This window comes from Oryctolagus cuniculus, chromosome 14 (assembly GCF_051225735.1).
Source record: "Oryctolagus cuniculus isolate XC-2025 breed Fujian yellow rabbit chromosome 14, ASM5122573v1, whole genome shotgun sequence".
NCBI classification, from domain to species: Eukaryota; Metazoa; Chordata; class Mammalia; order Lagomorpha; family Leporidae; genus Oryctolagus; species Oryctolagus cuniculus.
In genome coordinates this window covers 92,113,984-92,130,024 of record NC_142880.1, presented here as the reverse complement: position 1 = coordinate 92,130,024, position 16,041 = coordinate 92,113,984, and the positions used below count along the sequence as shown (strand labels likewise).

General features: G+C 42.0%; 1 pseudogene; it reads right to left on the bottom strand.

Annotated features, from left to right (window-relative positions):
* Positions 1 to 904: 904 nt before the first annotated feature.
* Positions 905 to 1,069, bottom strand: LOC127492894 (U2 spliceosomal RNA; annotated as a pseudogene).
* Positions 1,070 to 16,041: the final 14,972 nt, after the last annotated feature.

Genomic DNA, 16,041 nt, shown 5'->3' with positions numbered 1-16,041 from the left:
TGCAGGCATGCAGGGCCAAGCCCAGGGAAAGAGGGATAGCACGCAGAAGCCAGAGCTGACTTGAATATGGCATCAGGCCGTGTTTCAGAGCCCCTGTGGACTGATGAGTGTGACAGTTCACTGGGTTCAGCAGCTCAGGGATGCCCGTACTCCTAAGGCACCTGACCCTGGGCAGCTGGGCTTGGCGCTTAGTGTCTGTAGAGTGTGAAAGCCCCTTGCGGCAAGGCGTTGGTGTGTGGACTTCATCAGCCACTGAACAAGGGGACAGACTGGCCTCTAGCCAGGGCCTCACAACCGGATCAAGGCAGCAGTAAGCACGGAGACCTGAACCACAGTGATGCACTGCAGTCTTCACGTGAGAGTCAAGTGGTGGCAGTGCAGTTCTGCCACTGAAACGCTAACTCTGCAGTGCCGCCGCGTCTTCCTTTCTTCCCTGAATCAGGTGGAAACACACGGGTCACAGTGTTTTTGTAACTGGGTCGAGAGCAAACATATTCACAACTGTAGTCTATAAACTCACTAAACTTTGCATAAAAATTGACTCTAGTTTTAGGCAGTAACGGTCTCACAGATTTGATACTTTCTTTTCTTTTTTTTTTTTTCAAAGTTTTATTTATTTGAAAGAGTTACAGAGTGGGACACACACACACACACACACACCCACACAGATCTTCCATTCACTGGTTTATCCCCCGAATGGTTGAATGGTTGCAGTACCCAGGGCTGGGCCAGGCCAAAGCCAGAAGCCAGGAGCTTCATCCGCATCTCCCCTGTGGGTGCAGGGGCCTAAGGATTTGGGCCATTTCTGCTGCCTTCTGAGGGACATTAGTAGGGAGCTGGATTGGAAGTGAAGCCACAGGGACTTGAATTAGTGCTCATAAGGGATGCCAGCATTGCCAGCACTGCAGGCTGCGGCTTAACTCACTACACCGCAATGCCAGCCCCTTGACACTATTTCTTTGATGATAAATTCTACTCACATTTTGTCCTCGGATAGAGGATGTATCAGATATTAAACTGATAAGAACAGATACTACACTTGATCTTAGCCAAAAGGTCGAGAAGCTATTCTACTCACTTTTTAAAAGTGTGTATTCAATTAAATTTATGAAATGACTTTTTTCATCAAAATATTAAAATGTCTATTATCCTTCAGAAAAGCATGTATTACCTAAATAGTGTTATTTAGGAGCACACACACACACTCGCACCCATTTAGTATATGAGGCATATGTATTCACACATTTACGTCTACATGTATACATGCACTAGAAACTTAGTGGTATATATGGCATATACATGCACATGTTCACATCTAAATGTGTATATGCAGTATACAAACATACATTCATTTTGGAGGACGAAAGTCAGTCAGGAAAGTGAAGAGACAACCGACAGAATGGGAAAATATATTTGCAAACTATGCAACTGATAAAGGGTTGATAACCAGAATCTACAAAGAGATCAAGAAACTCCACAACATCAAAACAAACAACCCACTTATGAGATGGGCCAAGGACCTCAATAGACATTTTACGAAAGTCACTTCAAGTTCTATGGGTCTAATGTTTCTATTTTCTAATCGATGGAGTTGAGCAAAATAACATTTAAGACTCTGTTTAGGTTTTACAGCCTTAGTTATGTTAAAAGAAAACAAAAACGAAAACTAGGTAGTGGGTTTAGTATCCAATGGTTACAGGACACCTTTACTTATTACATTTTAGTTTGTCCGAGGAAGGAGACAATTCTACATTTGATCTCATGGCCTGTCTTCTTCGAGAGCTTAAATGTTATTTGCATAAATCAAGGTGGGAAAATCTGGCCTATCTCCCTTTTCTTAAAATATACATTAAGGAACTATTTGATTAGGCTATACAACCCCAGGGCAGGTGTTAATAATAAATAATGAGTGCATGTGGTAGAAGGACTGATTCATCTGTAGTCTAGCAGTTCTAAGCCCTTTTGGGGAAAAAACAGAAAACCCACGCAGCAATGCAAAGGCAAACCTTAACAGTGCCAGTCTTTCTTAAGCCTTATACTACTTGATTTATCTTTAAAATGTCTTTCCAATTAAATATGCTGATACTTGGAATTAAATAAAAGCCTTGGAGAGCAGGCAGTGAATTTGCTTTTAACAATGTACAATGCAGATAGCCCAGATTTATCAGCTGAAACTGAAGATTCCTCAGATTAAGTACATCACACATTTGAAAGAAAGAGATGTGCTTCCTGACGCCGATGTGTAGAATTCAAGAACAATTACCACCCACAAGTACAGACTGGAGACTAGACAGCAGTGAAGTACAGACGAGTTCTCTCCTTGGAGACAGGAAAACTGAAAGCAGCAGACACAGAAGCAATGATTTAGGTTCCCACCTTAATCTTGTAGCTTACAGTAATGGCTCCTTGCTAACACCATCAGTTTGCATAGCAGTCTGTTACTAGTCTTTGCCATTATAAATCTACATCTCCATGAAATATTCTTCAGTCCTGAGAAGCTTAAAATATACTAAGGTATTGTAAAATCGTTTAATGTAATCAAGTTAACATATTCATCACCTTACCTAGTCACCTCCCTTTTTTTGTTGTTTTGGAGTAAGAACAGCAAATGAATTTCAAGCATACAACAGAACACTGTTGACTACAGTAACTGTGTTGTACCCTAGATCATTATATCCCCGAATGTATTCATCTTATAACTGAAAGTCTGTATCCTATGACCAACGTTTGCCTTTGTCCCACCATTCTACTCTTTAAAAATTCCAAAAGTAAATTAGATCAGGCAAGATGTAGGTTTATGATTTCATCAATGAAGAAAATGAAAAACATAATGTAAATTGGCCTATCCCCAGAAATTGTGGAATATGTATGAATTTCAGATTCAGAATATGATGATTACTGTAAAATATGAGCATCTATTTTGCAATAATTTTGAAACATCGCGATTAGGTCAACCAAAATAAAACTGTCCAAACTTAAAGCAAAAGTGGGTGACTTCTCAAGTCAAAAATAGAAAGTTGCAGGTCATCTATCCCCAAACCACCTGCTTAAAGCAGATGGAGTCTATGTTAGCTTTCAGGGGAGAATTTATTTACCCTGCGACATCATGAACACAATATGCATTGGACTGGATTAGACTTCGCTTTGGCAAAACTGCACTTCCAGGTATTCACCATGTCTATTTTGTTTATGCATACTCACATATAAATTTTCTAAGGAAATAGGATATAGAAATAGGAAAGGAAGAGACAGCATGTAGCCTGGTGGTTAAGCTGCCTGCCTCCCACAATGCAGTATCTGGGTTCAATTCCAGGCTCTGATTCTGACTTCAGCTTCTTGCTAACGCAGACCCCTTGAGGCAGTAATAATAAATCAAGTACTTGGGTCCTACCTCCCATGTGGGAGCCCTGGATCAAGTTCTCAGCTTTTGGTCTTGGCCTGGCCCAGTCCTGGCTGTTGCCAGCCTTTGCAAAGTGGGGAAATAAACTAGGATATAGGGAGTGAACCAGTTGATAGGTTTTCTCCCAATCTCAATCTCTCTCTTTCTACCTCCCTCCTCCCTATCTGCCTTTCAAATACAAGGAAGAAAGTATTCTACTAAAGTTAAAATTGATATACTATTAAACATTAGTCTTATATAAATTTCAATTCAGACATAGCAATTGCATTTAATTATGTGACAAATGTTTGGAACCCTCCATGTTCCAGGATGGTACTAATGGCCTACTACCAGGAGAATGAGAAGGGTCTATAAAATTCAAAGGAATTGCAGAAGATTGTCAATGATCCATGGGGATGCTTTCCTCCTGGACAAGCCAAATCCACATGTAGACACCTCCTTATCTTCCAGTCACCAGTGGAACAGACAAAATTATGTACCCACACCTGAACCATAAGAGGGCTGTGTGGTAGGTATTTATTGGTTGACTGATTTTGACAGCCCAATTTTTTTTTTTTTTTTTTTTTTGACAGGCAGAGTGGACAGTGAGAGAGAGAGACAGAGAGAAAGGTCTTCCTTTGCCGTTGGTTCACCCTCCAATGGCCGCCGCTGCAGCCGGCGCACCGCGCTGATCCTGGCAGGAGCCAGGAGCCAGGTGCTTTTCCTGGTCTCCCATGGGGTGCAGGGCCCAAGCACCTGGGCCATCCTCCACTGCACTCCCTGGCCATAGCAGAGAGCTGGCCTGGAAGAGGGGCAACCGGGACAGAATCCGGCGCCCCAACCGGGACTAGAACCCGGTGTGCCGGCGCCGCAAGGTGGAGGATTAGCCTATTGAGCCACGGCGCCGGCTCGACAGCCCAATTTTTATTCTCCCATTGTTTGGCAAAAACCCCTCAGTTTCCCTTTGAGGAAAAAGACCTCCTCAGGATAAGCAAGTGTTTCCACTTGCCATGGATTGAGAAGTTTTCAGAGCTAAAACCAGGTAACTCCTAGGTTAATTAGGAAGACTTGCTAACCTTGCCTCATCAGAGCAAACACCATGAGCACATTCATCAAAGTGTGCCCTCCCCTGCAGGAGGGGGTGTACAACCCACACCAGGCTAGTCAGAGTCTGTCTCTGGGAAACTGAATCTTGATAGAAATATTTAAACCCTATACCATGATGGGCTTGTGCACTGCTTCTTTCTTTCTTTCTTTCTTTCTTTCTTTCTTTCTTTCTTTCTTTCTTTCTTTCTTTCTTTCTTTTTCTTTCTTTCTTTCTTTCTTTCTTTTTCTTTCTTTCTTTCTCTCTCTCTCTTTCTTTTTCTTTCTTTCTTTCTTTCTTTTGACAGAGTTAGACAGAGAGAGAGAGACAGAGAGACAGAGAGAAAGGTCCTCCGTTTTCCATTGGTTCACCCCAAAATGGCCGCCACAACCAGCGCGCTGGGCCGATCCGAAGCCAGGAGCCAGGTACTTCCTCCTGGTCTCCCAACGCGAGTGCAGGGCCCAAGCACTTGGGCCATCCTCCACTACTTTCCCGGGCCACAGCAGAGAGCTGGACTAGAAGAGGAGCAACCAGGACAGAATCCGGCGCTCCAGCCAGGTCTAGAACCTGGGGTGCCAGTGCCACAGGTGGAGGATTAGCCAAGTGAGCCGAGGTGCCGGCCTGCTTCTTGCTTTTCAAGAGCCATCTCCTTTTGGTCTTCCTGAGGGCTGATTGTTCAGCCACCTGGGCTCCACCAGCAATCTCCTCCTTTGCTCCAATGATGCAGAGAGGACACCATTAGCACCCATAACCTGATTCTGATGGTGGCACATGGAATTGAGCTGAGGGATGCTAAGTACAGGATCAGACAGGCCAGACAGGTGGAAACGGTGGAAGTTCTTTTCATTTCATGCTGGGCCCGAGGACAGAAGAGGAAACCTGCACAGGGACAGCACAGTGATTTGTTAAATTGTTCTCCACTGTGTCTGGGGACTCACACCAAGCGCTGATAGAGGCTGGACTTTAAAGGATTTATTGGAAAAATATCAAGGTGTTGGGATGTCTAAAATCAATAGGGGAGGAAAACACAGCTGTGCTGAGAGGAGCTTTCTCCCCATGGCCAGCATCTAGGATGACCATAGAGACTTCAGGGATTAATGCTGGAAAAGTCCAACTCCTCACTCCTAAACTACAATTGCTACCTTTGAGATCTGGGCCAGGAAACAGTGCTGAGTTTAAGAAGGAGACCTGAGCCAGGCCTGGTTCTCTGGCCCTGGTCATGGACTGACAAATACGGGGTTGTGCCTCTAGGCACAGTGCAGACTCTACAGTTTTGAATTACCTTCAGGCAGACAGCAGGATGTGTACTGAACTGAGCCTTGTGGAGCCACACCCATACCCAGTGCTATTTTCTCGAGGCCAGATAGCTCAGACTGGACCTTCATCTGGGAGCAGTGTTTCTAGCTTGGTTCCTGATTGACTGAGTTCCTGAAATGCAATTCAAGGGAAAGCCATCCCCACCTGCACAGGAACTTTCTTCTCAAACATCTTGAGCTCTGTGGCAAGCAAAGGCCTGGGGTTCCCTAAATGAACTCAAGGCCCCAAATTCAAGGAAGTGGGTTTCTAAATGGATTGGCCCCAGAAGGGTCAGCCTCCCACTGCATCTGGAGTCCTTGGAGAACCACAGAAGGGAGGGGTTTTCAGCTCTCTGCCTCTCAAATAAATAAATGAAAAATTTTAAAAAGAAAATGATTATCTGATACAGGTTCAGAGAGGAGAATATCTAAATTTTGGATGCACTGACAAATGAGAATCTAGCTAGCAGATAGAGGAAGGGAAATTATGTAAAATGGGGGTTCCATGTACAGGCACAGTGTCAGTGTTTTATACACATCATCTAGTTTAACCAAGGAGGCAATGTTTACCCAGCACACTGAATCCTGTGGGCTGTGGTCAGGGTGAGCAGCCTCGGGGTCTGGACACCCAGTTCTAAACTGAGACCCTAAGATGTGGGAGCTCCAACTGCTTTCCCTGACACTAAAAGGGAAAAAGCGGAACACAACCTGCCGTGGAGAGGCAGTGTCTGAAACACTGGATGCAATCCAGACACTCAGGCTATAGATACAACCAAAGCCATCAGCGTTTCTGCCTAGGACTAAGGGAATATTTACTCCTTGTAAAACAGAAGGTCTATTACAGCTTCCATCTGATAGCCATGACTACTAACCACTGACGACAGAACTGGTGACACTGTGCCCAAAGATGGTACCACGTGAAACACTAGCTACATTTTGAAAGACAGTGAGGCCTCGAATCACTGCTTGGAAAAACTTACTGTGATTCTATTTAGCCTCTTGCTTTTTTTTGGACAGTGGATTCGGGAAGCCTTTAAGTGCATTTTTAATCTCATAGAAAAGTCAAGTAAGGAAGAAAAATACAGTTTCTACAGAAATCATTTTCTTTCAATTATGTAGTCATAGGAATAGAACAATAAAATGTAATTACATGACATGAGTTATGTGTAACTCTGAAGAAGGCCCATGGAAGATAATATACAACATAATATGATTTTTCTGTGATGTACACATTCTGCTTTGGCCAATTTATTCAGTTCTCCTACTCCCACCTAAGTTTGGAACAATGATTTAGAAACCGAAGTCATTAGCATGAAAACCAAGCAATTCTGAAGACAGAAGGCAGGCTCATTCATGTTGAGTGGAAATATTTAAGGAAGTATTATGTGAATGCAACTTTATAACCCACGTGTTTTGAAATGCCAAGTTTCAATTTTGACTGCTCTCACCATGTTAGATGTCTTCAAAGAGTGATTAAAGTGCTTATTCCTATGAACTCAGTGAAGCATCCACTATGCTTTATAGTCCACCATTCATATCTGGTTTCTGAGCAATATTCACTGCCCAAAGGAACCAAGTTTTGTCAGAAAATGGCTGATTCCAGGCTGAGCCTAGGAAAGTGCAAGGTGAGACCAGAGAGAAAGTAAAAAATCCAGAGAGGCAAGAGCCTGCCTGAAGGGCTTCCGTGGTTGCAGTCTGTGAAAACGATGACCCATTTGATCGATTAAAATAAAATGAAATAATGAGTCTGCTTTGATATAAGCAAATATTTAAAAGGGATTATTCCAGCTAATAAATGTTGATGATGAACTTACAGAAAGAGAAATCAAGAAAGAAATCCCATTCATAATCACCAGCAAAAAAAAAAATCAAATATTTAGGAATAAATTTAAGCACAGAAGTGAAAGATCTCTACAATGAAAATTATTATCACACATTGATGAAAGAAACAATCAAGGATACGAAAAAAGTGGAAAGATATTCCTTGCTCGTGGATCAGAAGATCAGTATCATCAAAATGTCTGTACTACCTAAAGTGATCTACAGATTCACTGCGATCTCTATGAAAATACCAATGGCGTTCTTTAGAGTTGGAAACAACAATCCTAAAATTCGTATGGAATTACAGAAGACACAGAGTAACCAAAGCGATCCTGAGCAAGCAAAACTAAGCTGGAGGCATCACAGTACCTGACTTCAAAGTATACTACAAAGCTATATTAACTAGAACAGCATGGTACCAGCATAAAAACCGATACATAGATAAATGGTACAGGATGGAGCCCAGAAATGAACCCACATAAATACAGCCAAGTGTTTTTGACGAAAGTGCTCAGACCATATGGTGGAATAAGGATAATCCTTTCAACAAATCATGCTGGCAAACTGGATATATGTATGCAGAAGAATAAGGTTAAATACATACCTCTTACTATATTCAAAAGTCAACTCAAGACCGATCAAAGACTTAAATTTAATACCTGAGACTATGAAATTGCTGCAACAAAATGTAGGGGAAACCCTCCAAGACATTAGTGTGGGGGACACAGGCAACAAAAGCAAAACTAAACAAATGTGGCTGGATCAAACTCAGAAGCTTCCGCACAGCAAGGAAACCATCCATAGTACAAAGAGACATCCAGCAGATTGGGAAAAATATTTGCAAACCACCTATCTGACAAAGGCTTAATATCCTGAATATATCAGCAACTCAAAAAACTCAACAAAAAACCAACCAGTCCAGTGAGAAATGGGCAAATGACAATTCTCAAAAGAAGAAATACAAATATCCAACAAATATATGAAAAAATTCTCAGCATCACTAGCCATCAGGGAAATGCAAATCAAAACCACAATGAGATATCACCTCACCCCTGTCAAAATGGCTAAAATAAAAAAAAAACACAGAGAGTAACAAATGCTGGCGAGGATATGGAGAAAGGAGAACACTTATGCTATGTTGGTGGGAATGATAATTAGTGTAGCCACTTTGCAAAACAGTGTGGAGATTTCTTCAAAAAACTAGAAATCTTTCACCATATGATCCAGCAATCCCATTACTGGGTATATACTCAAAATACTTGAACACCATGTATCAAAGAGATATCTGCACTACCATGTTTATAGCAACACTGTTCACAATAGCCAAAATTTGGAACCAACCAAGGTGTCCATCATCAGATGAATGGACAAAGAAAATGTGGCATATATATATATATTATATATAACATATATATAATATATATATAACAGAGTATTGTTATAAAAGAGAATGTAATTCTGCCATTTGCAGCAAAAAGGAGGCCATTGGAGGCCATCATATTGAATGATCCAGACGACAAATACCACATTTTCTCCCTTACATGTGGGAGCTAACATTTAAAAAGCAAACAAAGAAGAAAGAAACATCTGTGTGTATCAGTACTGCTGCAAATATAGTTTTGTAAAGCTTTGTTTTACACTTTTACTGAACCACTGGTTTAGAATGTTATACTACTACAGCTTAATGATCTGTGATTACTTTGAAACTTACTGTATACAGGTGAAATGGTCATTTTTCCATTCAATTATACAATAATACATATAGCCATCGTCTATATTCCCAATAAACTAGGGTATTTCTTGCTTTATATAGGCTAAAGTTTTTCTTCAGTAAAGTATTAAGCCTTACTGCAATGTAACTTTAAAATATATTATCTCGGCCGGCGCCACGGCTCAATAGGCTAATCCTCCACCTAGCGGCGCCAGCACACCGGGTTCTAGTCCCGGTCGGGGTGCCAGATTCTTTCCCAGTTGCCTCTCTTCCAGGCCAGCTCTCTGCTGTGGCCTGGGAAGGCAGTGGAGGATGGCCCAAGTGCTTGGGCCCTGCACCCCATGGGAGACCAGGATAAGCACCTGGCTTCTGCCTTCGGATTAGTGCGGTGCGCTGGCCGTGGCGGCCATTGGCTGGTGAACCAACGGCAAAAGGAAGACCTTTCTCTCTGTCTCTCTCTCTCTCACTATCCACTCTGTCTGTCAAAAAATTGTATTATCTCAAAAACAAGAACAAAATAAGAAAGGGAGAAGGAAAGAAGGTGGGAGGAAGAGAGCAAGGGAGGGGAAAATATCATTATGTTCTTAGAACTGTATCTACAAATCACATCAAATCTGTTAAAAACTGATAAAATCTGGGGGTCTCTCGGTGCCCGCCACACTGCCACCCGGCTGACCCTGCACCACTGTGAGCCGCTTCCATGCTTTTCTCGTTACATTCAAATCCTGGATGCTGCTCTTCTGATCCAGCTTCCTGCTGTTGCTCCTGGAAAGGCAGTGGAAGATGGCCCCCCAAGTACTTGGGATCTTGTACATCCAAGGAAGAGGGGTACACATGCAGAGGGAGGTCCAGGTTCCTGGTTTGGGCCTGACCCAGCTCTGGCTGTTTAGCCATTTGGTCTATTTTGGGGGGCCAGCACTGTACCATAGTGGGTTAAAGCCACCACCTGCAGTGCTGTCATCTCATATGGGCACTGGTTCGAGTCTCGGCTGTTCCACTTCTGATCCAGCTCCCTGCTAATGTTCCTGGGAAAACAGCAGAGGATGGCCCAAGCGCTTGGGCCCCGGCACCCATGTGAGAGACCTGGAAGAAGCTCCTGACTTTGGGTAGGCACAGCTCCGGCAGTTGCAGCCAACTGGGAAGTGAACCAGCGGATGGAGGACCTCTCTGCCTCTCCTTCTCTCTCTGTGTAACTCTGACTTTCATACAAATAAATCTTAAAAAAAAAGCTAGTAAAATTTAAATTTTAAAAGTATAAAAAATTTTAAAAATTAAAAAAATGAAAGATAATTCTGGTAGCCCAGAAAATCAACTATTTTTTAAATTATAGTACCAAATAGTCTCTAGGATTTTGGTGCTCATACAAACTAACAGCATGAGAAGAAGGGCAGGCTGAGGGTTGCTTCCCATGTAGTGGAAGAAGGATTTCTTCTGATTTCTGATTTACTGGTTTTAATGCCAAATTATTTGCACATAAATTGGGAAAATGTTATAATTTGTTATATAGAAGGATGTGCTTTAGTATATTTTAAAAATATATGTATTTACTTAGAGAGAGAGAGAGAGAGATCGAATTCCCATCTGCTTTTTCATGTCCGAAATACCCACCCACAATGGGCGGAGCTGGGCTGGGGCCAATGCTAGGAGCCAGAAACTCAAATCACGTCTTGCATGGCGTGGCAGGGACCTAACTACCTGAGCCATCAACACTGCCTCCCAGGGCTGCGTTAGTGGGAAGCTGGATCAGGAGCCAAAAACTTAGAATTCAGTCCAAGGACTCTGATGTAGGACTTAGGTGTCCTAACCAGCGGGGGTCCTAATTGCCAGGCCATGTGCCTGCCCTGTGGGACTGCTGATGTTCTTCTGCATTCCAAGGTTAGGACACTGTTCCATGGTAGAGGTCCAACATGTTTTAAGGGTAGAAATGCAGCTGTTTCTACACAGGAAGATCATTTTTTATCCATTTAATGTGATTTCTGATAATGAATTTAAATTACAAAATGCCATTTGCTGAGAGAAGAAACCTATTTGCTTTGTCAGAAATCCATACTCATACTCATATTGTCAGACAGGCTCTTGGGGGCAAAGGAAAACAGATACAGAGAGTCCATGTCATATCCTATAATTCTACCACATAATTGCAACAGGTGTGCAGTCAATTAAAATTAAGCAGCACATGAGCAGGAATATTAAGTTATTTTCCTAATTGAATTTTACTTAATATGTTTCTGTTTTCATGTGCAGTACCAGAGATCTCCACATAGATTAGTTTGGCTAGGATACAATTCCTGGTGTATGTAGAAATAAAGATTCCCATTCTTATTGTTTCCACTTAAACATATATTAGATTAAATTTCCAATTAACTTACTCTACCAATAAATGCATAAATCTAGTGATATTTCCCATTAGGCTGTGTTCTTGCATAATTAGGTTAGATTCATTTTGAAGACAGGGCATGCACAGAAGTGAGGTGAAGAGGCTGACCAGGATCCCTCCCCACAGGGGCTGATGGGCACAGTTCAATGCTGGCCTGTCAGGTCTTATCCAGGACACAGAAGTCATATCCTGGACATTCAGGGAAGTTTTGAATTTCACTCCAAAATTTTTTTTTAATTTTATTTATTCAAAAGACAGAGTTACAGAGAAGAGAGGCAGAGGCAGAGAAATCTTCCATTTGCTGGTTCACTCCCCAAAGAGCTGCAATGGCTAGAGCTGGGCCCATCTGAAGCCAGGAGCCTGGCGCTTCCAAGTACCGGGGCCTAAGGACTTGGGCCATATTCTACTGCTTTCTGAGGCCATAGGAGAGAGCCGGATCAAAAGTGAAGCAGCCAGGATGTGAACCAGTGCCCGTATGGGATGCCAGCACTGCAGGCAGCAGCTTTACCCACTTTGCCACAGTACCAGCCCCAACTCTCAAATTTCTTGATCTTTGTAGCAAATATAATCTTGATCACCAGCCAGAATCTCAAACACACATAGGTCAAACCACTTGACTGCTTAAGACTGGTCCTAGTCAAAATGGGAAGGCCCACTGGCTTGTGAAATTTTATAGGAAATTGCTGGCTGAGTGGAGAAAACATTTGCATATGGAGTAAATGATTAATATTCAGTCAAATAATATATCAAAGAACATGAGATGTGGGGCAAGCATTGTAGCATGGTGGTCCTGCAGCTTGGGACACCTACATTCCGTACTGGAGGGCCTGGGATCCAGTCCCACCTCCACCTCTAATCCAGCTTCCTGCTAATGCCCCTGGGGGGCATCAGATGCTGGCATAGAGCGTGGGTCTCTGTCACACATATGGGAGACCTGGATGGAGTTCCTGGCTTCTGGTTACAGCCTGGCCCAGCCATTTGGTGAGTGAACCCGTGGATGGAAGGCCTCTTTTTTTCTTCTCTGTCTCCTCTTCAATCTCTGTCACTCTACCTTTCAAATAAATAAATATTTGAAACAAAATGACATGGCGTAAATTGATCAATTGTTCAACAATTTATTTCCAATATTCAATTCAATGGACTTCAAAAACAAAGAGATTGGAAGAGAGCTATTATTTATGAAATTTGTTTAATATTCTCACATCATATTGGGCTAGCTTTTGGTTATTCTGTATCACAACTCTCACGTGACATCATTTTCCATGACATGTCTGGATAACAAAGCATGAAATGTACTTCACTGACACTGAAGAATCAATGATTCTCTAAGCACTGGTTCAAGTCTTGGTGGCTCCACTTCTGATCAAGCTGCCTGCTAAAGCCTGGGAAAGCAGCAGATGGTCCAAGTACTTCGGCCCCTGCCACCCATGTGGGAGACCTGGATGAAGCTCCTGGATCCTGGCTGTGGCCTGGCCCAGTACTGGCCATTGTGGCCATCTGGCCAATGAATCAGCAGATGGAATATTCTCTTTCTCTCTGTAACTCTGCCATTTGAATCAGTCAACCAGTCTTTAAAACAAAAGAGTGGTGAGAGCAGACATCCTTGTGATGTTCCATATTTTAGAGAAAATTGTCTCAGTTTTGTCCCATTTGATATTATGTTGGTTATGGGGATGTCACATATAGCCTTTACTAAGTATGTTCCCTCTTGCACCCAACATGTTCAAGGTTCTTATCATGAATGGATGTTAGATTTTACCAAATCATTTTCCGTGTCTATTGAGATTACTATATGACTTTGATCTTTCATTCTGTTGGTATGATGTATTATACTTTGTGATTTGAATATGTTGAATCACATGCCATCCTTAGGATAAATCCTCTTGTTCAGGGTGCATGATCTTTGTGATGTGCTGTTGGATTGAATTTACTAGCATTTTACTGAGGATTTTCTCACCTATGTTCATTAAGGATATTGGTTTATTGTTTAATGTCTTTTTGTTTTATCCTTGTCTGATTTTAGATTCAAAGTAATGCTGGCCTCATAGAATTAGTTTGGAATAATAATTCCCTTTCAATGTTTTGAAATAAATTGAGAAGAACTGGTGTAAACTGTTGCTTAAAATTTGGTTAAATTCAGCAGTGAGGTCATCTGGTCCTGGGCTTTTCTATGTTGTAAGATTTTTGTTATTGCTGATTCAATCTCATTTATTCATTACTTATCTGTCCAGATGTTCTATGTCTTCATGGTTCAGTTTTGTAAGTTATATGTGTCCAGAAATTCATTCATTTTTTTTGTAGGCTTTCCACTTTGTTGGCCTATAGCTGTTCATATTGGTCCCTAATGATCCTTTGAAATTTTGTAGTTATCAGTTTTAATAGCTCCTTTTTTATTTCTGATTTTACTTGTTTGAGTTTCCTTTTTTCTTAGATTAGCTAAAAGCTTATTGATTTTATCTTTTATTAAAAAACTTCTTCACTTATTTTTTTAAAGTTTATATATCATTGATATCTGCTGATCTTCACTATATTTTTTCCTTCTACTACTTTGGATTTGGTTAGTTCTTGTTTTTCTAGGTCCTCAAAATGCACTGTTAAGATGTTTACTTTATATATTTCTTTTATATGTAATCATGTATTCCTATAAACTTCTCTCTTAGAACTGCTTCTGCTGTAACCTGTAAGTTTTGTTACTTTGTGCTTCCATTTAACTAACATCAAGGATTTAAAATTTTCTCTTCTGACTTTTCTTCAATAATTGTTCATTTGGGAGCATGTTGTTAATGCTCTGTGTTTTTGTAGAATTTCTATAATTTCTTTTGTTGTTGATTTTTATTTTATTCCATTGTGTTCAGGAAAAATACATTATATGATTTCAATATTTTAATATTTGTTTAGACTCATTTTGTGAATATACCACATTTTCTTTATCCACTCATCCATTTATGGACACCTTGGGACACTCTACATCTTGACTATTGTGAGTAGTGTTGCAATAAGCATGGGAGTTCAGGTATCTCTTTGATATGCTGGTTTCATCTATTGCTGCCTTCCCAGGTGCGTTTGCAGGAATCTGGATTGGAAGTGGAGTAGCTGCGACTCAAAGCAGCAATCTGACAGGATGCTGGCACTGCAAGGGGTAAAGGGGCAGTTTAACTTCTTGTGCCACAATGTTAGCCCCCAAGATTTTGAATTTTAAATGCAAGACGGGGGGGGGCACTGTAGCATAGCGGGTAAAGCCACTGCCTACAGTGCCAGCATCCCATATGGATACTGGTTAAAGTCCTGGCTGCTCTTCTTCCAATCCAGCTCTCTGCTTATGGCTTGAGAAATTAGTAGGAGATGCCTCAAGTGCTTGGGCACCTGTACCCATGTGGGAGACCAGTAAGAAGCTCCTGGCTTCGGATCAGCCCAGCTCTGGTGATTGCAGCCATTTGGGGAGTGAAGCAGGGGATGAAGACCTCCCTCCCTTCCTTCCTCTCTCCCTCTCTCTCTGTAACTCTTTCAAATAATACATAAATATTTTTAAAAAGCAAGACATGGAAAATATGGGAAAATCCTACATATCTATACCTATATCAGTATCCATACATCACCCCCCAATGGAGTTCAGGCCTTAAGTCTGTGTGCCTTTGCATTTAAATTTTCTCATCTGTAAAGTGAACATAAAAACAAGAGATTAATGTAGATGAAATAAGAAAAGGCCCAATACACTAAGTATAAAATAATTCCCCTTGTTGTAAGATTGAGGACGTGTGCCATGATGGGGGAGAAATGTGAGTGTGTGGGCGGATGGAGAGGGGGTGGGGAGGGGTGAGCTCAGGGAAGGCCCGCCCTGCCTGTAGCAGGATCTCTGAGTGCTGCAGGACAGAGTCTGGCTGGGGTGAGGAAGGCAAGTACGAGCCCAGCAAGACGCGGAGAGGAGACGCTTGGACCCCAGAGGCGGGGCTGGAAGTCCTCTCCCCGCAGCAATCCCTGTTTCATGAGGGCCACTTCAGGTGGCAGGGAAGGGGGCATCTTTGATATACTCTTCCTTGTTTCACAACAGAAGGAAGACTTGATGTATCATTTCCTTAGTCTCATCTGTTGTATTTCTACTCAGTTCCTGTAGGACAGAAATTAACAAGCTAGTCTAGGGGGATTTCTGTGGGAATCCTACCTCTTGGTTCCACCTCAGCCTGATTTCCAAGATGGGCACAGCATCGGGCACTTGCTGGGCAGGGGATCCTTGTGCGAGAGGCCATTGGTCAAGGAAACATCTGCGGAGAATGGTCCAAGGCAGGCATTTGACCTAGCAGTGAAGACACAGGTTAGGATGCCTACGTCCTATATCAAAGTTCTTAGCTTTGATTCCTGGGTCTGGCTCCTGACTCC